General features: G+C 40.7%; 1 protein-coding gene across 3 annotated transcripts in view; it reads right to left on the bottom strand.

The window, feature by feature from the left end:
* Positions 1 to 27,537, bottom strand: part of pkib (protein kinase (cAMP-dependent, catalytic) inhibitor beta) — a 74,535-nt gene extending 46,998 nt beyond the window's left edge. Inside the window, exon 1 of one of the 3 annotated variants that reach the window (XM_080193319.1) lies at positions 27,458 to 27,537. The gene's annotated coding sequence lies outside the window, so the exon portion shown is untranslated. Of the gene's footprint in view, positions 1 to 4,918; positions 4,971 to 4,992; positions 5,122 to 27,457 lie in introns of those variants that run through there. The other 2 variants (XM_080193318.1, XM_080193320.1) reach the window with 2 other exon arrangements.
* Between the last annotated feature and the right edge of the window lie 224 nt (positions 27,538 to 27,761).

The following is a 27,761-nucleotide window of genomic DNA, read 5'->3' on the forward strand; positions in this document are numbered from 1 at the left end:
CATACGCCACTTCTGCATATTATGTATTCCCCCAGCTCCAATACTGTCCTCAAAAAATCAACCAAAAACCTGAAACGCACAATGTGAGCACAAGTCTTTCATTTACTTTCCTCAGTATCACCTGCAGTGTGGTACGTGTGAGATATATTCTTGCTGTCAGCCTACGCCACTTTTAACTCAATGCTGCCAGTGTTGCCAACTAAGTCATGACCTTTCCTATGGCAGCATGTTTGTTTTAAGTATAATAAAATAAAGACCATAGATCTGAGTGAGTTTTAACTGTGTCCATTTTTGTGTGACATTATGTTCAGGATTAAGGAAGGAGCCTATATTGTGGAAGATGAAATTATAATAAAGATATTGAATAAACATTACCCTTTTTTAACAAATATGAAAGCAGTTATACCAGAGGACAATATGATTAGTGATAATCATAGAAAATAAATTAATTTTCAAAAAATAGCAGACTGGAATACAAGTCAATGGAAATGCTGGAAAATCTCAGCAGGTCTAACAGTCAGGCCTGCTGAGACTTTCCAGCATTTTCTGTTTTTGTTTCGGATTCCTGCATCCACAGTATTTTGCTTTTGTATAAATCACTGGACTTTTGACAAAATTTACCTTAGTCTGTTAAAGAAGTCCCAAACAAGACAGCAAAAGGCACCAATCACAGTTTTACAATAATCCTTATAGATTGCAGATTGTGCCAAAGGACTGGAGAACAGCCAATACAAATCTCTGTTCAGGAAGTGAAAGAAGAATAAACCTAATAGCTACAGATCAGTTCATCTAATATTGTGGGCAATCTCCTAGTCTCCATAATGTGTGACTTAAATTAATGAGAATTTAAAAATTCATGAGTTAATTAAGGACAGCTGGCATGAATTTATTAAAGACAAATTGTATTTGACAGCTTTACTCATCATTTTTGAGCAAGTGACCCATTAAATAGGTAGAACAAATTCAGCAGATGAAGTGTATTAATTTCCAGAGGCAATTCAACAAAGATCTGTTGGAAAAGTTCGGGTATAGTGTCTGTTGGAATAAGCTGCAGCATAAATAGGCCAGAAATAGTTTTCGTAAATGGATGATCCTCAAAGCGGAGAAACATTTAAAGTGATATATTTTGGGCACGGTGCTGAACTTCTTTTAGATCACAGAATCCCTACAGTGCAGAAGGAGGCCATTTAGCTCATCGAGTCTGCACAGACACTCTGCAGAGTATCTCACCCTGTCCTATCCCATGTCTAATCCATCTAGTCTGCACATCTTGAAAAATTAAAAGCGCCATTTACCGTGGCCAATCAACCTAAACCTCACATCTTTGGATTGTGGAAGGAAACCAGAGCACCCAGAAGCAACCCACACAGACAGTCACTTAAGGCTGCAATTGAGCCCGGGTCCCTGGCTCTGTGAGGCAGCAGTGCTCACCACTGTGCCACCATGCAACCTTTTTGTGATAACAATATGTGTGCTGGAAGCAGGGCTGACATTTTCAAAAAAGGAATTTGATCATTATCTGTAAAGTAAGAATTGGCAGGACCATAAGAGAAAGGCAATAGGTGATTTGCTTCTCCACAGATCCCGCACCCACAGAATGGGCTGTAACAATTCTCTGATTCTATAAAGTTTGGACATAAATAACATTAACTTGATATTTACTTTTTGCTCAAATGTAGAGGGTTTGGTAAGGAGGCATATAAAAGACTTCAAGAAAGTACGGGCAGGTTAATGCAATGGGAGAAAGAGAGCTGGCAGGTGTGACTTAATTAAAGTGCAAGATATACTTTGGCAGAAATGGTATTGATAGAAAAAAGAAGGAATGGGAATACATATTCAATGGGAAAATACTGGAAATGTGTAGATGTACAGGAAGACAAAGGGTTTTAACTGCATAATTCCCAAAAATGTGCAAGTGTAAGTACAGAAAGCCATAAGGTAAAACAGAATTTGAGGTTTTATAAATAGAAGCAGGACTACAAGGATAAAGAAGGGAAAAAACTGATCTATAAAATATGGGTCAAGTCATAGTTGAAGTTCTGAGTGCATTTATAGGTGTCCCCTTGTGGAAAGAATATTAAAGCCACAGAAAATATATTGGTAATGATTCATTGGGAAATCGGTAAACCATAGTCATGAGGAAAGATGAAATATTGGGGCTCTTTTCACTGAATGAGAAATCAGGGAAAATTTAATGGAGCATCTTAAAATGATTTAAGGTGTTGATAGGTGAATTGAAAAAAGAGGTTACTTCTTCTGGTTGTAAAGTTGGTAAAAATCATAGAAGATAGAATTATAAAATCTCTATGATGCAGAAGGAGGCTATTCAGCCCATCAAGCCTGCAGTAACAACAATCCCACCCAGGCCCTATCCCTGTAACCCCACATAATAACCATGTTAGTCCCCCTGTCACTAATTTAGCAGGGCCAATCAACCTAAACCCACACATCTTTGGACTGTGGGAGGAAATCAGAACATCCAGAGGAAATCCACACAGACACTGGGAGAATGTGCAAACTCCACACAGACAGTGACCTAAGGCAAGAATTGAACTTGGGTCCCTGGCGCTGTGAGGCAGCAATGCTATCCACTGTGCCACAATGTTGCGTGAGGAGAGTGAGCAGAGATTAGGAGGATTGGTCAAGCACACAATGTTCAGCCACAGGGGAAAGCAGAGGCTAGTTAGTGCCTCTTCCAAAAGAAAATTGTACACATTATTGAAGTAGAGGAAGATACTGGGCATAATAAAATAGTGTGGCAGTGAATTGATTTTCAATTCATAGAATCATAGAGTCCCTACAGTACAGAATGAGGCCATTCAGCCCATCGAGTCTGTACTGACCACAAACCCACCCAGGTCCTATTCCCATAACCTTCATTTACTCTACTAATCGCCCTGACACTAGGGTCAATTTAGAATGGCAAATCAACCTAACCTGCAATCTTTGGACTGTGGGAGGAAACCTGAGCACCCAGAGGAAACCCACGCAAACACGGGGAGAAAGTGCAAACTCCACACAGACAGCGACTCAAGGTGGGAATTAAAGTTGAGTCCCTGGCGCTGTGAAGCAGCAGTGCTAATTGTTCTCAGTAAGAGCCCATAAAGAAAGATGGGGCAAAATGGTCTTCTTTCATGCTGTGCTTAAGTTCTGTTTTCCCTGTGCTATGCTCCGGGTAACCGATGCAGCAAGTCCCTGAGCAAAAAAAATCAGGTGATTGATGATCAGAAAGTTAATACCCTAGGTAGGGTATAGTAGTGCAGTGCTGATGAAAAGGATGATAGTTGGATTTCAGAGAGAAACAGAAGAAAATGTTGCGACGAACGGAGATGGAAATGGACAAAATTAATATCTGGGGGAACTATGTAGAAGTACAGGGTTAAAACCAACAACTGTTGATGCAGCTATGGCTTTAAATACCTTAGACCAAATTGCACTTTTGGATGATAGCGAAAGAAAAGCAGTTTAGGGACTTTCAGCATCTTAACATCAGAACACCTGGCCGACCCCACACTGTGCAGTGAAGTAAAACATGTCACCTAAACTGACTGTTTGAAAAAGGCGGATGATTTACATTCTGTAGCCAGCAAATTGCAGCATTGGAAAATACTGTTCTGTTGGTTTATTCCAGAATAAAATAATTCAATATGACACAGCATAAAATATTGCAATACAATCATGTATGCATGTAAGGCCCATGTAAACAACTACCAAACAAATGATTAGCAAAAATTGAATAAATATAAAATTCAATCACATAGGGCAAATAAAGCAATTATTATACTACAATAAGTCAGTAATTCTGAACTTGGTTAAAAGTTAAAAAAAATTCGTCTGATGAGTTTGAGGAGAATAACCTTATAAAGGTGTTTGTGATTGTTTTCATTCGAAATACTGTACAAGAAATCTTGATGAATCAATTTATAATGTTACCACATAAGGCACTCAGAGCAGATCTTTCCTGATTTACTTCATTTGGAAAATCATCTGCTGACTGCTTTTTGAAAAATTTTAAACGCAGTAATAATATTACTTATACTTGGATAACTCAAATTTGAGCAAATGAAATAGATGCATTATTATTGCATCTTAGTTTGTTCTTCTGTTAACTTGTACAAATCAAATTAGAATAAAAGCTACTGTTTCAGAATTCAAGATTCATCACGTATGTTTTCTTTATTTCAGCGAGGGGCAATGTCACTGATAGCACTACTTGAGTAAGTCAATATTGCACCAATATTGTGCCTGAGTGCTTCAATTAAATATCCCTTGATTCCATTTCAGCGTTAGGTATATTCCTATGGCTTACCTTCTTTTCTTTTTAATTTTTGTTTACTTGGGTGTCCATTGTTCGAGTATTGTTCAGGAAACTATTGCAAGAGAAGTTTTATAGCACTTGGGTTGGCTATTCTAATTAGTTTATGAATTAAGAAGTGTTTGCTGCATTCCGAGTAGCTATTTTAAGTGCACTCAGTTGATCTGCATGCATTACCATGGTCACTTGCCTAGGAGGGCAAAACAAAGAAAGGGAAAATAAAGGAGTTTATTTAATTCCCTACTGCTCTTAACTGGTTCTTTATTAATGCACACATATTTTAAACCTATTTATCACAGTGTAAAAATAATGTTAAGGTATTAATCTGTAAAGTCTTTAAAATTGTTTGTAAATCCATGGCCTGATTCTGAATAATCTTTACATAATTTAGAATGCCCGAAAAATGATTGCTCACGTTGCATTTGCCATTTCATAGTAATCCGGTTTGAAATTAATGCTTCCTGGGCGAACATCAGATACGTGATAAAGTTTAGTTGCCTTCAAGTACGGGCCTCACAATGGAAGTCTTTCATGCATTTATACAGAGAGATCATGTTGAAACAGCTGCCATTATAACTATCTGATTATACGTCCTGTAATTACCTCAGAACCATTGTTTTTCTGCTTTCCCAAGTACAGTTCCATGGTCAAACTAGACAAGCTGAAAGGTCACTTACCAGTGCACAGATGTTTGTTTGTATCCGATTGAGCGAAGCTTCTGGTATTGAAGGTGAGTAATCCCAGGGAAACCAAAGCCAAATGTCTGGCAGACGCCCAACCCAGGATTATCCAACACAACAACAACAGCAAAAGATAGCATAAGATTCAGAGCCCAAGCACAAACAGCAGTTTCTAGGTGTTATTTTTGCCACAAGATGTCACTATTCTGCTTTGCATTGCGTCACCTGCATTATAAAGAATCTCAGTTATCATGGTTGTTCTATTATAAAAGAGGATTATAGTTGGTTACTGTTAAAACTTTGGGGCGTGGAATAGATATTCTCTCTAGCATATGCCTGGAGTCTCATCCCGAACGCATTTTGTTGTTGCAGTGACTGTGGCAGGGAAGAGACTGTTGTTCACCTCCTTGTGGAATGTGCCTTTGCAAGTAAATTCTGGACAGAGATGAAGTGCTCTTTGTCGAGGTTCAACCCAAGCTGCTCCATGACACAGGACTCTGTGCTGCACCCCAAGACAAACAATACTTGCTGCTGGGGGATCATCAACTCGGTGAAAGATATACTTTGGTCTGCCCGAAAATTGTTGGTCTTCCAGTGCAAAGAGATGTCCCCAACTGAGTGTTGCAGACTAGCACAATCTATAGCCCAGGACTACGTGCTGAAGGACACACTAAAGCTTGGGGCAGCCACCACGCAAGCAGAATGGGGAAAGGTCACTGTCCAAGAGGGGTTGGGAATTGCATAGAACGCTTGGGCTGTATAACTCACATTGAATGTATATGGTTAATATTACATGTATCACAATTGTATTGAAGCACGTCAGAATGCAACATAAACTATGTGGACAATTTAAATGTAATTATGCTTCTTGTGATAGCTATTTTGAAATGTGTGTAATGTTCTTTCAGATATTTTAAGAATAAAGTGTATTTTTTGCAAAATAAAGAAAAGGTATCCTCTCCAGGATAGTCATATTAGCTACCCCAGCAGGTGTCTCAGGCTACCATCTGGCTTTGAGCATTGCACTGCATAGCCAGTTCCGCCGCCAAGCAGTGCTCACTTTGCTTCTGGCCCAATTTGGGGCATTACAGATATAAACAGTGTCACCAACAACAAAGGTGCGGCATAGGGTTGGGATTTGGAAATGATCTGACCATCAGGTTCCTGATTCTAGATTGGAAATCCAATAAGGAAGATGTGTTGTAATAAGCTGGGATTAAAATCTGCTTTCCAGCCCTTTTGTTCCAATGGTACACGCTGCCAGTTTGGCATGGTCTGTATTGATGTCAGATCTCCATTGCTGTAAAGGCAAATTTCTTGCATCCAAGTAGTTCCTGATTTGGGGTAAGTTCTCACCACATTTGCTGCCTTGTTAAGCATTTCCAGCGTTTTGAGCTTTTCTTTCAGCATTCACAGTATTTTGCTTTAGGAATACAATTTTCTTACTGGGTTACTAAACACTAGATCACTATTAAGCTGCATTTCACATCTCTATTGTTCTGGGATGGAAATGGTCAAGTAACATAAAACCATAAAACATTCTAGCTATTCCACTGAACATTCAAACTATCAGATTTCTGAGCTGATAAGAGTAACCTGTGATGTTCTTAAGGGGTAGATTAATTTATGAAGCTACTGAGTATTAAAGCTGAACAACAATTTCATTCTAAAGGACTTTTATTTTGTCATCAGGTAAGATCCACCAGTTTTATCATCTCAGAGAAATGATTGATTAAATAGTTTTAGGAATCAAGATGACTATACTGTAAATATTTTCACCTTAGCAGGAAATTTCAAACATTAAAATAATGGTTGCTCTTATGAAACATGGCAAATAATTTGCTTTCTGTAAAGCTACGCAGTAAAAGGAGATCGAAAGGGTCACACTAAATGGTCAGCAGTGACATGGAAAAGATTGTTTGTAAATACAGAACTTGAGTGTTCTGTAAGTGTAAAGAAATTCTATCTGTTTTTTTCACTGTCAGGACACTGCTCTCAAGCCAAAAGAAGATGCACTAATGAATAATGTGGCATACGAATTTCAGTGCTACCACAATGCCAGGCACTTAGGCTGTGCATCCCAATGACTGGTGGGGTCATATCAAATAGCATGTCTTTTCAGCTGTTAACAATAGGTAGAGCACTGTCTTTACTTAATCAGCAACCACTTACAAAACTCAGATTCAAATATCTAACTTTAAACATGATTCCATAATTGGGCGGCACTTGCTGAACAATCCTGAGTGTACTAACAATTACATGAACAATCAATTTAACATAATAGTAAGTCAGAATCACAAATGGCTTACTCATGCTTTCTAGAAGCTGCATTTATTCATGCACAGGGAATTGGCCTCTGCAGGTAAAAGCAACATCTCCAGGCCTTGAATTAAATGAAAGTGTGGGCAACAGTAGTTCCATCGTGTATTCTCCTTAGCAAAAGCTCATTCAACCAGGGTCAGCTTGCAAACCGATCAACATTGTTTTCCAAACAGTATAAATTGTTGCTTTGAAATGTGGTATTCCCATGCCTGTCCCAATAACAACATACCTATTTTTCAACAATATTGAAAATATTCATAAAATTTAGGGAAACCACACATATTTCATCAATCACTGACATTCTTAGTAATTAAAATGAATACAAGAGATCATGCACAGAGATAATGGAGTAATGATTTTCATCTATATTTGCACATTAATGTGATTTGTTTAAATTGACTTTCAAATGAATGGTGCAGGATTCTCTGACATCACTTTGCCACTGAATGGAAGGAACAAGGATCAGCAAACGAGTTTTAGTATATTCAGTTATAAGACATATTCTTCAGAGACTGAGAGGGAAAGACAGATCATGAGTTAACTTCAAAGATTCTTATGAGCCTCCTGGAGGAACATTATACAAATCTGTGGGAAAATACCTTCCAGATAGGTCCACATGATGCTGAAGCAGCAAGGAAAGAAAAATCCTGAAAATATTATCCTAGATTTTGCATTAGGAATAATGTTGAGCCAATCGGTATTAAGCGTTATTTGTAGTAAATCAAACAAGAACTCAGGCATCTGCAGTTAAATGTGGAAATCAGGAATCGGCCCTTTCCTTCTGAAGCTTTGACTCGATAGTATTTTGATGATAAACTAACACTATGAAGTTGCAGTACTAACCAATGAAATGCACCAGAAAAGTCCTAGAGTGTGATCTTGCTGCTGTTCACAACACACTCCTGCTGCAGTAAGGTTGGAGAATTTGGTGGCCAGCCAAATTTCTGTTCACTGCAATGGGATTTGAGAATCCCACCGGCTTGAATGATGATAAGATTCCATCACCAGTTTCTTCCATACTACTCCACTTGACCTGAAAATTTCATTTTACAAATGTGGAGTCACAGGTTTTAAGATTTTAGTTATTGCTGGAAACCTGTGCCACACACTAGTGAGAGTAGAAATAGGAAGATTAGGCAGATATATGCATGGCTTGAGAGCTGATGCAGGGGGCAGGGATTTAGATTTTTGAATCATTGGGATCTCTTCTGAAGAAGTGGTGACCTGTTACACCTGAACTGGAAGGGGACTAATATCCTGACGGGGAGTTTTGCTAGAGCCTCTCGGGAAGGTTTGAACTAGTTTGGCAGGGCAGTGGGTCCCAAAGCAGTATGGAGACAGAGAAGAAGGTTGAGGACAGCACAGAAGTTAAAGAGAGCACATTAAATAGTAAAGGCGGTGCAGCAATCCTGGTACTAGACAGATCAGGCAAAAGCAAGACTGAGAACAAGGGGGGTCCAGATTAAACTGCATTTATTTTAATGCAAGAGCTTGACAGACAAGGCTGATGAACTCAGGGCACGGATGGGTACATGGGACTGGGATATTATAGCAATTATTGAAACATGGCTAAGGAAAGGACAGGGCTGGCAACTCAATGTTCCAGGGTACAGATGCTATAGGGAAGATAGAACAGGACATAAGAGAGGAGGGACAGTTACACTTCTGATTAGGGAAAACATCACAGCAATACCGAGAGGGGATATATACAAGGGTTCGCTCACTGAGTCAGTGTAGAACTCAGAAATAAGAAGGGGGAAATCGCTTTGATAGAGTTGTGCTATAGGCTCCCATTGAAAATTGAGAAACAAGTATGTAAGGAGATTGCAGAAAGTTCCAAGAAAAATAGGATGGTAATGGTAGGGGATTTTAACTTTCCCAACATTGACTAAGACAGCCATAGTATTAGAGGGTTGGATGGAGAGAAATTTGTTGAGTGCATTGAAGAGGAATTCCTCATTCAGTATGTGGCTGGTCTGACTAGAGACAGGGCAAAGAGGTAATTCTTGGAAAATATGGAAGGGCAGGTGACAAATGTTAATGAGAGATCACTTTGGGGCCAGTGACCATAATTCTATTAGTTTTAAGATAACTATGGGGAATGATAGATTTAGCACAAAGGTTAAGATTCTAAATTGGGATAAAGCCAATTTTGACCATATTAGGCAGGAACTTTCAACAATTAATTGGGGGAGTCTATGGGAAGGCAAAGGGATGTCTGGTAAGTGGAAGGCTTTCAAAAGTGTGTTAACCAGGATTCAGGGTAAGTGCATTCCTTTTAGAGTGAAAGGCAAGGCTAATAGAAGTAGGGAACCCTGGATGACTTAGGACATTGAAGCCCTGGTCGAGAAGAAGAAGGAAGCATATGACATGCATAGGCAGCAGGGATCAAGTGAATCACTTGAAGAGTATAGAGTGAGTAGAAGTAGAGTTAAGACAGAAATCAGGAGGGGCAAAAGGGACCGTTCACACCAGTAGGATTCTCAAATCCCATTGCAGTAAACGGAAATTTGGCTTGTCACCAAATTCTCCAGCCTTGCTGCAGCAGGAGTGTGTTGTGAACAGCAGGTAAGGTCACACTCTAGGACTTTTCTGGTGCATTTCATTGATAAGTACTGCAACTTCATAGTGCTGGTCCTTCCCTTAGTCATGTTTCAATAATTGATATAATATCCCAGTATCATATATCCATCCATACCCTGAATTCATCTGCCTTGCCCGTCAGGCCTCTTGCATTGGAATAAATGCAGATAAGGCAGAGGAGAATCCAAACAGCTTCTACAAATACATAAAGGGCAAAAGAGTAACTAGGGAGAGAGTAGAACCTCTTAAGGATCAACAAGGTCATCTATGTGCTAATCTACAAGAGATGGGTGAAATCCTAAATGAATATTTCTCATCAATATTCACTGTTGAGAAAAGCATGGATGTTAGGGGACTTGGGGAAATAAATAGTGATGTCTTAAGGAGTATATATATATATATAAAAGAGAAGGAGATGCTGGAAGTCCTAAAGTGCATCAAAGTATATAAATCCCTGGGACCTGATGAAGTGTATCTCAGGACATTGTGGGAGGCTAGGAAGGAAATTGCATGTCCCCTAGCAGAGATATTTGATTCATCGATATCACAGGGGAGTGCCTGAAGATTGGAGCCTGGCAAATGTTGTGCCTTTGTTGGGTTGCAGGGAAAAGCCTGGGAACTATAGGCCGGTGAGCCTCTCATCTGTAGTGGCTAAGTTATTAGAAGGTATTATGAGAAACAGGATCTTCAGGCATTTAGAGATGCATGGACTGAGTAAGGACAGTCAGTATGACTTTGAGGGTGGAAAATCATGTCTCACAAGTTTGATTGAGATTTTTGAAGGAGTAACCAAGAAGGTAGATGAGAGTGGTGCAGTTGATGTTGTCTACATGGACTTTAGCAGGGCCTTTGACAAGGTACTGCATGGTAGGTTGTTGCATAAAGTTAAGTCTCATGGGATCCAAGGTGAGGTAGCCAAAAGTATACAAAATTGGCTTGATAACAGAAGATGGAGGGTGGTTGTGGAAGGTTGTTTTTCAAACAAAGGCCTGTAACCTGCGGTGTGCCTTCATGATCAGCGTTAGGTCCACTGTTATTTGTCATTTATATTAATTATTTGGATGAGGCATGATTAGCAAGTTTGCAGATGACACTGAGATTAGTGGTACAGCGGACGTGAAGAAAGTTACCTCCAATTGCAATAGGATTTTGATCAATTGGGCCAGTGGGCTGATGAATGGCAGATGGAGTTTAATTTAGACAAATGTGAGGTGATGCATTTTGATAGATTGAACCAGGACAGGACTTACTCAGTTAATGGTAGGGCGTTGGGGAGAGTTATAGAAGAAAGGGATCTAGGAGTACATATTCAAAATTCCTTGAAAGTGCTGTCACAGGTTGACAGAGTGGTGAAGAAGGCATTCGGCTTGTTTGGTTTCATCAGTCAGAACATTGAATACAGGAGTTGGGACGTCTTGTTGAAGTTATCCAAAACATTGGTAAGGCCACACTTGGAATACTGTATACAGTTCTGGTCACCCTATTATAGAAAGGATATTACTAAACTAGACAGAAAATATTTACTAGGATGCTACCAGAACTTGATGGTTTGAGTTATAAGAAGAGGCTAGATAGACTGAGACTTTTTCTCTGGAGTGTAGGAGGCTGAGGGATGATCTTATAAAGGTCTATAAAATAATGAGGGGCACCAATCAGCTAGATAGTCAATATTTTTTCCCAAAGGTAGAGGAGTCTAAAACTAGAGGGCAAAGGTTTAAGGTGAGAGGGGACAGATACAAAAGTGTCCACAGGGGCAATTTTTCACACAGAAGGTGATGAGTGTCTGGAACAAATTGCCCAAGGTAGTAGTAGAGGCGGGTATAATTTTGTCTTTTAAAAAGTGTTTAGACAGTTGCATGGGTAAGATGGGTATAGTGGGATATGGGCCAAACATGGGCAATTAGGACTAGCTTAGGGGTTAAAAAAATGGGCGGCACGGACAAATTGGGTCAAAGGGCCTGTTTCCATGCTGTAAACCTCTATGCTTCTAAAAAAAAGGAACAAATGAAAAGTTTTTCTCTATTTTCCCTTTCTGTCTCTTTTATTTCTGAGATTTAATCCCACTTTCTCCTTCTCTGTCTATATTTCTTTCTGAACAGGGGCAGAATTTTCCTATCCCGCCTGCCATGGGAATGGTAGCAAGTGGGGTGGGGTGGGAGGTGTGGGGGGGAGGGGGGAATGGTGTTGGGGGAGGGGGAAACCATGCAAAAGTCCGCTGAACTCGGGAAGGATTTTCGGGCTTTCGGTCGAAAGCAGCCAGAACATTGTGCCCCCAACTTTAAATTGAATCTTCTAACTTGCATGTCCTGGTTTAGTCTCTGCAGGAAATAATTTTATAAGTCTCCAATTCAAATCCAACTTGCCTAAATCTGAATTCAGAGGGGATCTGCAATGGACCCACTCTCAATTGGCAGATTGGCAACTTAAGTATTTAAATTTAAATATTGGATGCTATGGGCCTAATCCTATTCCTGCTCCTAGTTCGTATATTTTAAAATAATTGATATGGACAACTATCTCCTCTTCAGAGCTCAGGAAATACAAGGAACAAGTGCCCTGCCAGCTCTGCTCTCCTCTCTTCCACTGTGTGCCAGCATATTCTGCTAGACACTGGGCAAAATGTTGCACTGAACTGCCAGCCTGAATAACTGGAAGTTCATGAAGTAAGAGAGAGGTAAATGTAAGATTGGTAAGTGCATGCTGCCAGGTCTAAGTTCAGACCCTGAGAGTTGACATCCCTGGCCACCTGTTCCCAATCTGAGGGGTCCTTCAGGGTCCCTCAGCTCCTGTGAGAACCATAGTGTCTCTCCTCCTGTTCATATCCATCACTAGAACCTTAGCTGCCAAATTTGTTATCTTGGAGCCCTCACTCTCTCAGTGCTGATGTTTCCCCATCACTATTGCTTCATTACCCCTGGGTCAATATCCTGGAATTCCCTGCATAACACCATTGCAGAGGTAGCACCAGCAGTGATATAAGAAGAAGGGTCAGCATCATTGTCTCAGGGGAACTAAGGATGGACAACAAATGTGGCCATTTAGCCTCCTGAGACCAAATATAAAACAAATAGCTATCAAAATACTCACAAGCAAGAGAAGTGTCTCCCCACTGCCTTCATCAGAACTGATGAAGCACTTGCAGCTGATTTTTTTTTATTCATTTGTGGGACATGGGTGTCACTGTCTGGCCCGTATTTATTGCCCATCCCTAGTTTCAGAGTCTGCTGAGGCTCTGAAGTCCCTTGTAGGTCAGACCAGATAAGGACGGCAGATTTCCTTCCCCAAAGCGAGCCAGATGGGCTTTTCTAACAATCGACAATGGTTTTATGGTTTCATGGGTCTGTACTCATTGGAGTTTAGAAGCTCAGGGGGGATCTTATAGAGACGTATAAGATAATGAAGAGGATGGATAGGATAGCGGTAGAGAGATTCATCCCACTTAGAAAGGATAGCAGGACTAGAGGACACAGCCTCAAGATAAGGGGGGGCAGTTTAGATCAGAGTTGAGGAGGAACTTCTTCACTCAAAGGGTGGTGAATCTCTGAAATTCTCTGCCCATTGAAGTGGTGGAGGCTACCTCGCTAAATATATTTAAGTCTCAGGTAGATAGGTTTCTGATAGACAGGGGAATTAAAGGTTATGGGGAGAAAGCGGGAAAGTGGAACTGATCCACTTCAGATCAGCCATGATCTTATTGAAAGACGGGGCAGGCTCGAAGGACTAGATGGCCTACTCCTGCTCCTATTTCTTATGTTCTTATGTTATCAGTAGATTCTTAATTCCAGATGTTTTTTATTGAATTAAAATTCTACCAGCTGCTGTAGTGAGATTCAAACTTAGAACTCTGAAATATTTGCAGAGTTTCTGGATTAATAGTCGAGTGATAATATCACTTGGCCATCTTCTCCCCGCTACCTTTTCTGTTCAGTGCGCTACACATATGCTGTGTTTCAGGCATTTTCTGTTTTTATTCCACACGCTTTCCTTTTTTTTATAACTGTACAGTTTAAATTACCTCTTTCACCTTGCCACATAGCAGGCTTTTTTTCAAAATACATAGAAATCAGAATCTCTCATTTGAATTGAACAAGAAATGCATCGTTGAAGTATTCTACTAAGTAAAGTTTTAAGTTGGCAGTTGATTCAGTGGTGTAAAGGTGAGTGTGTGGTAAAGGAACACTCCTGCTTGAGCAGGATAACATTTTCCAACCAGATATGTTTGTTGGAATTATTTTTATGTAGCACCTTATATTTTTAATAGCAAAGGAAGATCACAGATATCACTTGTGATTAAATCACAAGTAGGTTGTAATAGACAATTAACCCTAACCTGTCTCAGACCAATGTACTTGTTTTGTCAATAATCTATCAGAGCCAATGATTTGAGTTGACATACAGCACTACAATTCACACCTCTTATTATTTTTGAGCTTTTCAAGACATCTTTTTTTTTTGAAAAAAGAGCTCTGGGTGGAATTCCTCCTGCCAACAATTTCAGTGAGAAAGTCAGCATGAAAATAATATTAAATATTCCATTTTGTACTCATGCTGATATTTTCTGCTTAAATTATCAGAAGGAAATTTGCCTCAGAGTGTTTTGAAAGCTATTCCCACTGAGTACCTAATCTAAAATGAGTGAACATGCTAATTAACAGCTTTATTTCATATTGATTATTGCTGGGTGCCCAAACATATAATTGCATCACAATAATTTACTTCAGTATTCCTATTTAATGGGCAGTTTTTGATTGCATGCTTTTGACTATGCAGTTTTTCCTGTTTCACATAATAGCCAGGACACAACCAAGTGATGCATCAATGTGTGTAAAAGGTAAGAATTGGATTCAGATTGCGTGAACCCCATCTCACATTATCACGGCAGTTATCAAAGGACAAATGACTATCATCCATTCAGTTGGAATTCAATTTAAACATTGGCGAAATTATATTTGTTCTCTTTGCATTATCAAGCACCCACACTTACTGAGTAGGATTTGTGCAATTGCAACATTTATAAATTAATGTTAAATATAGATCATTTTTATTTTATTGAAGCTTTTAGTCCTTCAAGTTCAGTGATACAGATTTATACTACATAGACTAAATTAGGATGGAATTTTCCCATCCCGCCCAGACCATTGCCCGCAGCAAACTACTCAGCCTTCAGGAGAACCGTGACCACAACACCGCACAACCCTGCCACAGCAACCTCTGCAAGACATGTCGGATCATCAACACGGATACCATCAACTCACATGAGAACACCAACCACCAGGTACACGGTACAACTCGGTCTTGCAACTCGGCCAATGTTGTTTACCTGATATGCTGCATGAGAGGATGTCCTGAGGCATGGTACATTGGGGAGACCGTGCAGACGCTACTACAACAGATGAATGAACACTGCTTCGAAAATCGCCAGGCAAGAATGTTCTCTTCCTATTGGGGAACACTTCAGTGGGCACAGGCATTCAGCCACTGATCTTCAGGTAAGCATTCTCCAAGGCAGCATTCATGACTCACGACGACACAGAGTCGCTGAGCAAAGACTGATAGCCAAGTTCCGCACACATGAGGACAGCCTCAACTGGGATCTTGGGTTCATGTCACACTATCTGTAACCCCCACGACTTGCCTGGGCTTGCAAAATCTCACTAACTGTCCTGGCTGGAGACAATACACATCTCTTTAACTTATGCTTAACCCTCTCTCCACTCACGTTGTCTGTACCTTTAAGACTTGATTACCTGTAAAGACTCGCATTCCAACCATTATTTTGTAAGTTGAGTTTGTGTCTTTATATCCCCTGTTTGTGAACAGAATTCCCACTCACCTGATGAAGGAGCAGCACTCCAAAAGCTAGTAGCTTGTGCTACCAAATAAACCCTTGTGTTGTGAGACTTCTTATTATGTTTACCTCAGTCCAATGCCAGCATCTCCACATCAAAGAATTCTGACCAATAAAGCAGAAAATAAACTTAAACAAAATGCCTAAAGGTACAACAAACTGAGCCAAATTTCCCACTCAACCTTTCTTGTCATTAAAAATGTTTAAACCTGGATCATTTTAGGAAATGAGCCATGTAAATTAAGTGAAAGGAGCCATTTTCAAGTTTTGCATTTACACAGTGTGTTCTTTCAGGTTCAAACTCACTGGTCACTTTCATGAGTTTACTGATACCCCTTACAATCAGAAGTATGTTTTTACTGCCTAATATTAGTCAAACAATGGCATGACCTAGGGCCATAATATAAAACTTTTTCATTATATTTATGAGGTACTGTGATCTTGGTTATGATGCCAAGTACGTTTCTCTTGTGTCATGGAAAGCAAAATGAAAACCCTTCTAGCGAAACAAAGTTAATTGTAAACTTAGAAACTGAAGTATAAGAACGAACAGAACTCAGTTTCCAGTGAATTGCAGTCATTTATTTCACTCCTTTCAGCATGGGGGAATATGAAAGCAATGAAAGTAAACCATTCATTGATGAAGCAGCTGCAGAGAGTTGGGCCCCAGACAATACCCTGAGGAACTCCTGTAACGATGTCCTGGAGCTGAGATGATTGATCTCCAACAACCACAACTATCTTCTTTTGTGACAGGTATGACTCCAACCACTGGAGAGTTTTCCCCCGATTCCCATTGACTACAGTTTTGCTAGGGTGCTTGATGCAGTATTTGGTTAAATGTGGCTTTGGTGTTAAGGGCCATCACTCGCACCTCAGCACTGGAGTTCTACTCTTTTGTCCATGTTTGAACCAAGGTTGCAATGAAGCCAGGAGCTGAGCGATCCTGTTAGAACCCAAACTAAGCATCAGTTAGCAGATTATTCCTTAGCAAGTGCAATTTGATAGTGCCGTTGATGACCCCTTCTATGAATTTATTGAGCAAGAGTGGACTGATAGAGCAGGAATTGGTCAGGTGGGTTTGTCCTACTTTTAATGTACAGGACATACCTGGGCAATTTTCCATATTGCCGGGTAGATGCCAGTTTTGTAGCTGTACCAGAACAGCTTGGTTCAGGGCACAGCAGGTTCTGGAGTACAAGTTTTCCATATTATTGCCAGAATATTGTCAGGATCCATAGTATTTGCAATATCCAGTGCCTTCAGCCATTTCTTGATATCACGTAGAGTGATTCGAATTGGCTGAAGACTGAAGGCTGAAAACTCCTCCTCAGAGGAGGCCAAGATAAATCATCTAGTTGGCACTTCTGGCTGAAGACTGTAGCAAATGATTCATCACTACCTTTTTCACCAATGTACTGGGCTTCTCCATCAGTGAGAACCAGGGTATTTGTTGAAACTCCTCTCCACTGAGTTGGTTAATTGTTCACCACCATTCATGATCTGATGTGGCAGGACCACAGAGCTTAGATCTGATCCATTCATTGTGAAATTGCTTAGGTCTATCTATCGCATGCTGCTTGGTGCTTGGTGAAAAAGTAAGTCTCAATCTGTAGCTTCACCAGGTTGATACCTCATTTTTAGGTACATGTCTGGTGATGCTCATGGTATACCTTTGTTGTTTCAGTGAACTAGGATTGATTCACTGGTTTGATGGTAATGGCCGAGGTTAAGGATTGTGATTGATTCTGCAGTTGCTGATGGCCTCCTGGATGTCCAGTCTTAATTTGCTAGGTCTGTTCAAAACGTATCCCATTTACCATAGTGGTAATGCCACACAACACATTGGAGAATATTCTCAATGTGAAGATGGGACTTTGCAGTGGTCACTCTTACCATGGATAGATTTATTGCTGGCTGGCAGATTGGTGAGGATGAGGTCAAGTATGTATTTCCCTCTTATTGTTTCCTTCACCAGCTGCTGTCCCATCCCATCTCTTTAGGACTTGGCTAGCTCAGTGGTAGGTACTGAGCTATTTGAGGTGAGGGATATTAAAGATCCCCAACCTTTACCACCCGTAGTGTTCCCTCCAAGTGGTATTCAACATGAAGCAGAACTGATTGATCAGCGGAAGGAGAGAAAGGAGGTGCACAGTATGTGGTAATCAGCAGGTGGTCTCCTTGCCCTTGTTTGACCTGATTCCATGAGACTTCATGAGGCCCAGAGATGATGTCGAGGACTTCCAAGGAAACTATCTCCAATCCATATACTACAGTGCCATGATGCCTGCTGAATGGTGATGGTGGTGTCTGGAATATTATTTGTAGGGTCTGATTCCGTGAGTATGGCTATGTCAGGCTATGCAGTCTGTGAGATAGCTCTCCCAATTTTGGCACATGCCCTCAAGCATTAGAAACGATGACTTTGCAGGATTGATAGGGCTGGGTTTGGCAATGTAATTCTTAGTGCCTAGTTTGATGCCAAATAGTCCATCCAGTTTTGTGTCTTATAGACTTCAAGGTTGTTTGATACTATTATGTGGCTTACCAGGCCATTTCAAATAACATTTAAGAGTCAACTACGTTGCTGTGGGCCTGGAGTCACATGTAGGCCAGGCCAGGTCAGGATGGCAGATATCCTTCCCTTAAGGACATTAGCAAACCAGATGGGTTTTTACAACAATTGTTTCATGATTTTTTTTGTATTTAATTCCAGATTTTTACTGAATTCAAATTCCACTAGCCGCTTTGGGTCCCTGGGTTACTTGTCCAATGACAATCCCACTATGGCACCTCTTCTCTATTAACTGATAGGAATCCTGCTGTACTCAATAAATGAAATCAATTCAAAATTATAGATGTGAAGCGCTATGGGAGAAAATATGGAAAATTGCAAAAATTCCAATATACAGGATAAATTTGGAGAAAAACAATCTGCTAACAATGATTTATATTTATATAGGATCTTTCATGAAATAAAAGGACCTAAGGCATTTCACAGGAGCAATGTCAAACAGAATTTTACTCCAAGCGCATAAGGTCATGTTAGGACAGGTTACTAAAAGCTTGATCAAAGAGGTATGGTTTAAGGAGCACCTTAAAAGAAGGAAAGGGAGGTCAAGACATTCATTGAGGCTATTCAAGTGCTTAGGATATGGGTAGCTGAAGGCACAGCCACCAGTAATGGAGTGAAGAAAACGTGCAGTAGGTCAAAATTGGAGGATGCAGAGATATTGGATAGTAGTGCATGAGAATATTGCAGAGATAAGGAGAGGCAGGAACATAGAGGACAATTTCTAGGACAACTTGAAAACAAGGATGAAATTTTTTAAATCAAATTTTAAAATTAACTCGGAGTCAAAGTAAGCTGGCAAGCCCAAGGATAATGGGTCAATAGGACTTGGTGTGACTTCAGGTATGGTGAGCGCAAGGTCGAGAATTGCCCAGGAGATTCTTGGAATTGTCAAGTCTGGAACAAAGAGGACAAAGAAAAATTACAGCACAGAAACAGAACCTGCAACCCTCCAAGCCTGCACCAACCATGCTGCTCGACTGAACTAAAAACCCCTACCCTTCCAGGGACCATATCCCTTCATTCCCATCCTATTCATGTATTTGTCCAGATGCCTCTTAAAAGTACTACCATATCTGCTTCCGCCTCATTCCCTGGCAATGAGTTCCAGGCCCCGCCACCCTCTGTGTAAAAAACTTGCCTCATACATTGCCTTTAAACATTGTCCCTTGCACCTTAAACCTATGCCCCCTAGTAATTGACTCTTCCACTCTTGAATATCCACTCTGTCCATGCCACTCATAGTCTTGTAGACTTCTATCAGGTTACTCCTCAACCTCCGTCATTCCAGTGAGAACAAACAAAGTTTCTCCAACCTCTCCTCATAGCTGAAGGCCTCCATACCAGGCAACATCCTGCTTAAGTTTTTCTGTATGCTATCCAAAACCTCCACATCCTTCTGGTAACTGGTCGGCGCAACATCGTGGGCCGAAGGGCCTGTTCTGCGCTGTAATGTTCTATGTTCTATGTTCTATGTTCTATGTAATGAGGCCACCAGAATTGAACACTATAATTCCAAGTGTGACCTAATTAAGGTTTATAAAGCTACAACATGATTTGCCAGTTTTTAAACTCAATGCCCAGCCCATGAAGGTAAGCATGCGCATGTCTTCCTGACTACCTAGTCCACCTGCATTGACACTTTCAGTGATCTGTGTACCCAGATCCCTTTGCCTATCAATACACTTAAAGGTTCTGCCATTTACTGTATATTTCCTATCTTTATTAGATCTTCCAAAATGCATTACCTCACATTTGTCTGGATTAAACTCCATCTGCCAACTCTCCAACCAAGTGTCTAACCGTTCTATATCCTGTCGTATCCTCCAACAGTCCTCATCCCTATCCGTAAATCTACTAACCTTTGCGTCGTTCGCAAACTTACTAATCAATTCAGTTACATTTTCCTCTAAATCATTTTTTTTACATTACATACAGCAAAGGTCTCAGCACTGATCCCTGATGAATGCCACTTGTCACAGCCCTCCATTCAGAAACGTGCCCTTCCATTGCTACCCTCTGTTTTCTATGACTGAGCCACTTCTGTATCCACCTTGCCAGCTCACCTCTGATCCCATGCGACTTCATCTGCAATGAGGGACCTTGTCAAAGGCCTTACTGAAGTCCATGTAAACAACATCCACTGCCCTACCCTCATCAATCATCTTCATCACTTCCTTGAAAAACTCAATCTAGTTACTGAGACACCACTTCCCCTTCACAAAACCAAATTGCCTCTCGCTAATACATCCATTTATTTCCAAGTAGGAGTAAATCTTGCCTTGAAAAGCAAATAAATAAATCTTGTCTCAATAAAAGCAATGGAATGTTGGCCTTTATCGCGAGAGGGATGGAATATAAAAGCAGGGAGGTCTTGCTGTAATTGTGCAAGGTACTGGTTAGGTCGCACCTAAAGAACTGCGCGCAATTTTGGGCCCCTTATTTGAGAAAAAATATATTAGCTTTGGAGGGAGCGCAGAGAAGGTTCACCAGGTTGATTCTGGAGATGAGGGGGTTAGCTTATGAGGAGCGATTGAGTCGACTGGGCCTGTACTCATTGGAGTTTAGAAGGCTGAGGGGAGAACTTGTAGAGACATATAAGATAAAGAAGGAGCTGGACAGGATAGAAGCAGAGAGATTATTTCCACTTAGAATGGAAACAAGAACTGGAGGGCACAGCCTCAAAATAAGGGGAAGTCAATTTAGAACAGAGTGGAGGAGGAGCTTCTTCTCCCAGAGGGTAGTGAATCTTTGGAATTCTCTGCCCATTGAAGCAATGGAGGCTACCTCATTAAATGTGTTTAAGTCACAGGTAGATAGGTATTTGACCAATAAGGGAATTAAGGGTTATGGGGAGCAGGTGGGTAAGTGGAACTGAACCACTACCAGATCAACCATGATCTTATTGAATGGCGGGGCAGGCTCGAGGGGCTAGATGCCGACTCCTGCTCCTATTTATTATGTTCTTATGAAGAATCCACTCCAATAATTTCCCTACCACTGATGTAAGGCTCACTGGCCTGTTATTACCTGGATTATTCTTGATTATTTGTTTATTTCTTAAACAAAGGAACAACATTGGCTATTCTCCAATCCTCTGGGATGTTCCCGGTAGCCAGTGAGGATACAAAGATTTCTCTCAAGGCCCCAGCAATTTCCTCTCTCGCCTCTCTCAGTATTCTGGGCTATATCCCATCAGGCTCTGGGGACTTGTCTACCATAATGTTTCTCAAGAACACCAATACCTCCTCCTTTTTGATCTTAACATGATTCAGATTATCTACACATCCTTCTCCAGCCTTGTCAACCACCAAGTCCTTCTCTTTGGTGAATACTGACACAAAGTACTGATATAATACCTCACCCATTTCCTCTGGTTCTATGCATAGATTCCCTCCCTTGTCCTTGAGTGGGCCTACCCTCTCCCTGGCTACCCTCTAGTTCTTTATATATGTATAAAAAGTCTTGGGATTTTCCTTAATCCTACAGGCCAATGATTTTTTGTTACCCCTTTTAACACTCCTTACTCCTTGCTTAAGTTTCTTTCTACTTTCCTTGTATTCCACACTTGCTTTGTGTGTTCCAGCCTCCTAGCCTTGACAAATGCTTCTTTTTTCTCTTTGACTGGGCTCACATTATCTCTCACTATCCAAGGTTCCCAAAACTTGCCATATTTATCCTTTATCTTCACAGGAATGTGCCTGTCCTGAATTCCTATCAACTTGCACTTGAAAGCCTCCCACATGCCAAATGTTGATTTGCCCTCAAACATCTGCCCCCAATCTTCATTCTTCAGTTCCTGCCTAATTTTGTTGTAATTAGAGGTAACAAAGACATGGATGCCAGCTCCAACAGCAAAGCAGGGAGCTAACAGAGGTGCATTCATGATAAATGATAATGAATTGAATATCTATATTAAGGACTAGAAGATTATACTGTCTGCAGGATTAATGACGCCAGGTTTCCTTGGAGACAAGTATTTCCAATGTTAGGATCTGCATTTCTGCCTATCTGGATTCACTGCTGACCTTGAAGAACATTATAATTAGCAATGTCTGTGGTGGTTATTTCCCCTTTTCTCACAGCCGGTTCAATCTGGTGCCAAATGAAGGGAATGTCTTGCCATGTGGCAGCAATGATGCTAACAAGACTGAGATAGGCAAATCAAATTGAAGCACTCACACTGAACAAACCAGGGAGTTAAAAGCACTTAAAAATTTTGAATTAAATTTTCATTTTCAGATAATGAAATAAATGCATGACTGTATTGAGATAAAAGCTAAAATAAAGATAAGCATTGAATTTTTTTTTCCTGTTTTTATAAAATTTTTGGTTATTGTGCAAAAAATTGACACTTCACAGATAGAACATTAGCTTTTTAGAGCTAGTAAGGAGGTTCAACACTAATTTGTGAAGTTTAACTCTGTTAAAAACTTATGTTACATCTTACTCAAGAGCAGGATAGTGGGACTAACTGAATAAGTTCTTCAAAGATCCAACACAGCCACAGTAGGCTGAATGAATGTTTTTTGTACTACATGGAAGCATAGTGGAGGACATGCTTATGTCTACAACAATGGGGATGATGTGGAAATAGTCGAGAGTTTCAGGTTTTTAGATGTCCAGATCACCAACAACCTGTCCTGATCCATCCATGCCAATGCTATAGTTAAGAAAGCCCGCCAACGCCTCTACTTTCTCAAGAGGCTAAGGAAATTTGGTATGTCCGCTACGACTCTCATCAACTTTTATAGATGCACCATAGAAAGCATTCTTTCCGATTGTATCACAGCTAGATATGGCTCCTGCTCTGTCCCAAACCACAAAAAACTACAAAGGTCATGAACGAAGCCCAATCCATCATGGAAACCAGCATCCCATCCATTGATTCTGTCTACACTTCCCGCTGCCTCAGAAAAGCAGCCAGCATATTCAAGGACCCCATGCACCCCAGACATTCTCTCTTCCACCTTCTTCCATCAAAAAAAATACAAAAGTCTGAGGATTCATACCAACTGACTCAAGAACAGCTTCTTCCCTGCTGCCACCAGACTTTTGAATGGACCTGCCTTGTATTAGGTTGATCTTTCTTCACACCCTACACCCTGTAACACTACATTCTGCATCTCTCCTTTCTTTCTGTTAGATATATTTTGTCTAACATGCAAGAAACAATACTTTTCACTGTATACTAATACATGTGATAATAATAAATAAAATCAAAACATGACTCTTTGGTATGCCATCGAAAGTGAACATTTAGGATTAATGAAAATGTTTATACAGCACCAACTGAACTATACCAAATTGCCGATGAATTTGCTTTGGATTTGCATTGGCTCCACAAAAATCCATCCATTCTTTCTGGTTTTCAAATCATAGTGCAGTCTGTGACTGGGGTTTCATCATTGTGACAGTCAGAGTATATGCGCTCACAATTTGCTGCATGACCAACAAAAGAAAATTTTTTTTCATTATTATCACTAGGACATTAATCAAAATTTTGTGACAGAAACTCCAAATTTGTTTACCTTCTTGACAAAAGTTTTTACATGTCTTTGCTGAACCCAAGCTGCTATGAATGGATGAATTAATGTGTGGGTGAGATAGTTTCTCCGTGCAGTTTTTTTTGTGGTTTATTTGGATGATTCAATACACCCAGTTATGATAACAGGAAAGTTGGTCCAATGATTACTGTATTATTAAAGTCCATGTGCTCACTCTATCTCATCAGTGTCTCCATGAAATGACCCTCTTCACAGAGCGTAAGTGTGCTGCCCTCAGCTGCAATGTGAAGGACTCAGGAGTGTCCTCACTGCATCCCATCATCATCTTGTGGAATCTTTTGACAATTAAGATTTCACAGGCATCCCTTCCTTCTGGCTGGTGCAGTGGCCATTGAGCCTTCATCCTCACCTTTCAGGACCTCATCATCTTCATCCCCTTTGACCTCGTCCTCATCAGAGGAGACATGCATCTCTTCCATCTCTTCATTGTGCAGGTCCTCCCTCCTTTCCATCTCCAGGTTGTGTTGAATGTAACAAGTCACATTGATGTATGACACCCTCTGGGGAATCTACTGAAGTGCACCACCAGATCTTTTCATGGGCTTAAGCTTATTTTCAGGATCCCTGTGGTATCCTCCAGCAAAGCCTGGGTTGTGGCATGATCTTCATTCTACCTTCCCTCAGCAGGAGTCCGAGGCTGCCACACATTCTTTTTTCTGAGGAACCAACTTTGTAACTTGTGTTCACGCTCAAAGATATCAGTGATCTGAAACCTGTTGAGGATATATGAGTCATGGATGACTCCGGGGGAATGTGTATGATCCATTTGTTATGATGGTAGGCCAGCTGAACATTGAGTGATTGTAAGCCTTTACAGTTGACATAGTGGACTACTCGGTGCCAGAGGGATTCTAGAGTCATATGAGTTAATGGTACCAGGCACCTGTGGGAATCCAGAAAACTCAGAAAATCCCAGCGCTCTTGCTTCCTGGCTCATCTAATCTCTATTGAAGTTGGAAGTCCATGACCTCCAGGATGTATCTTTGAGTGGAGACTTGCAGGATCCTATACAGACCTCTACTGGAGCCTTGCAAAGAACTATTGTTGTCGAAATTGAGTGCAGCAGATACTTTCATTGCCACTGGCAGTGGATGCTCTCCAAGTCCCTGCAGATCCTGCAGAAGATGATATATGCGAGTGACCAGTGCCCTTGATATGCAGCGGTGTTGGTAACAGTGTTTCACTCTCATTGACAGGTTGCACATGCATCGTCTATACACCCTGGGTCGAGCAAGCTGCCTCCAATTAATGGCTGTCTGGAAATCATCCTCTGAGTGCAGAGGAAGCCTTGCTGCCCCGAGGTCTTGACGATTCTGCTCTTCCCTTTTGCTGAACCAGGTACATGCAGTACCTTGAAAAAGACTTCCATTGACGGTTCAATGAATTTCTATCATCCTCCAGCTACCTGTAATTAGTTTCATTTCCCTTCACACTTGAATAAACCTCAAGGGCCCCATTGATCCTGCCTACAATGTTAACAGAGTCTAAGTCTGACTGACAGTTTGTGCTTTCATCAAAACGATTCTGGTTTGCAAAAGAGGAAGTGAAACCACTTGAACACCATTATGTCCCTACTTCATGATTCCCTTTGTGATCCCTTTCAAGATCCAACTCATAGAGCCCCTTCATGCCCCCATTCTTGCACGCCCTTCAAGGCCCCCTTAATGCCTCCCCCCCTCCCCCCACTTACAACCCTCCCTTCATGCCCCTCTCCCACCCTCACTGGGCAGGAGCCAGATTATGTGGAGGTGCAATGGCTGAGAGGATTGCATTGGGGTTTCATACAACACTGAATGCACTAGATCCCCTTATCCAACATAAGCTGCACTAGGTGCGATGTGGCCGGAAAACCGTGGCCACTGTCTCTTAGTGCTTTACGGAGCAATTTGTATTGTGAGTAATATGCCACAAATGTAACTGTAATGTTTCTGTGAATATGAGGCTTAGATTGTGAAAAACGATTAGAATCAGAGGATCTTATATGGTTACATTTTAGTTACATTGCTGCATTTCCATTAATAAAGACACTGACATCATACAGACATCAATGCGCTGAATTCAGACTTAATATTCAGTTCATGTGAATTAATGTGATCTCCATTGGGGCAGCAATTGCTGCTCCGTAGAATTCCTACAATGCAGGAGGAGGCCATTCGGCCCATCAAGTCTGCACTGACTCTCCAAAAGAGTATTTTAACCAGGTTCCTGGCTCTGTGAGAGCGCACTGCTAACCACTGTGTCACCCCATAACCTAAAGCAGAGAGAAAGCAAAAACTAAACCCCCTGTGCTCGATATCTGTTAAGTAGCTTGTGTCTACCATAAGAAGATGACGGATTAGATTTGACTGTGACACCTTGCGTGCTGCCAGTGTTCACAACCCAGATTTCTACAAGAAGATTGTCTAGTTAGGTGAAATATGAGAGTTTCAATGGAACCTTTCAACCGGTTCTGTATCCCAGGAGGGAGAGCATTCACAAGATGTAGTGCATGCTGGGCCAAATGGCCTCCTATCTCAATCCGAGATTCCACGACTTCACACAGCCCATTAAAATTAATTATCAGAAAATGACAGGCAAAGTATCATACCAAAAATGTACGTGCATTTCCAAAGCACAACCGAATAAATGGGACATAGAAAAGACAATGACTAAAGCCCGCAAGGTCCATCTGCTTTTGTAATACTGCCTCTGGGACTTGTTATCTAATAAATTGTTATGTGTAACACAACCCATGGAACAGAATAAGAGGAATTGCCAGTTTGGGTCTTTCAACAACACCAGCCAAGTAGGTTAAGAATTTAACACTCCATCTGCACAGAAAGCAATGCAACAAATAAAAATAGTAGGGTTAAAATGGTTAATAACAATTATTGAGATAAACTAGATGCTATCATAGTGACTAACTCTGAGCAAACTGCAACCTGCGAGCATGTCTTAAGCTTCAGAATCCAAATAACACCTCAAAATAAATCGTGTTGTGCTGCTGCCTCCACGTTCTCCAATTTCATTTCCAGTTTTGTTGAACTGTGTGCTCAGGTGTCTGGAACTAATGATGATGACAAACAAAATGAACACATTTCAGGGTAATGATAGTCTAGTAGCAATTTGTCTGCAGAGTCCGTTGAACTGAAAGCGGTCTGTAATAAGCAGTCAACAGGAATCACCTCTGCAAGCCAACATTATACAAAATAGTCCCTGGAAAATAAAAATCCCAACCTTTATTTTCGGCTGTATTCTGCTCAGCTAATGATGACTTATGACTAATAATGCGCTTACACTTGATCTGTACAACACTAACAAATTGAAATCAATTAGATAAAATTGTGCCATGCCAAATAATTCCACATATTTTGTAGTTTTAAAGTTTATTATAAAAACTTATAAAGCATGAATTCTACATTTTTTGAAACAGGTATTTGAGAGGCCTGTTTTTATGGGAATCTTTTCACTTTTTCAATTCTTATGTATAAAACTCTACCAGATGGATCCACTCAGCAATTGTATATAAAAGCTAAGCATCCTGAGTATTTCATTTTCATTTTCTGTATAAAACTGGTTTGATGTACTTACCTACCAAGCAGCAGAGCTACAAGAAGCTGATACGATTCACTCAGCAGCCAGTGAAATGATTAAAATCCAGAGGGAAAGGTTCAGCAAAAGAACACATGTTGGTCTATATTTGTTACTGGCTATCTCTGCCTGGCTGATCTTGATGTGAGCATCACATTGCGTCTGTGATATCATGACATCAGCCAAGCTTTTTTTATCCTTCACAATGGAGGCAGGTCTGAGGGAAAACTCAAACCTATTACTTTTCAGGATTCCGTAAGACAATTTTGTGAAGATAATTAGTTAAAGTCAAATTGCCTGCCAT

Source organism: Carcharhinus amblyrhynchos, chromosome 7, assembly GCF_965287045.1.
Source record: "Carcharhinus amblyrhynchos chromosome 7, sCarAmb.v2.hapA, whole genome shotgun sequence".
NCBI classification, from domain to species: domain Eukaryota; kingdom Metazoa; phylum Chordata; class Chondrichthyes; order Carcharhiniformes; family Carcharhinidae; genus Carcharhinus; species Carcharhinus amblyrhynchos.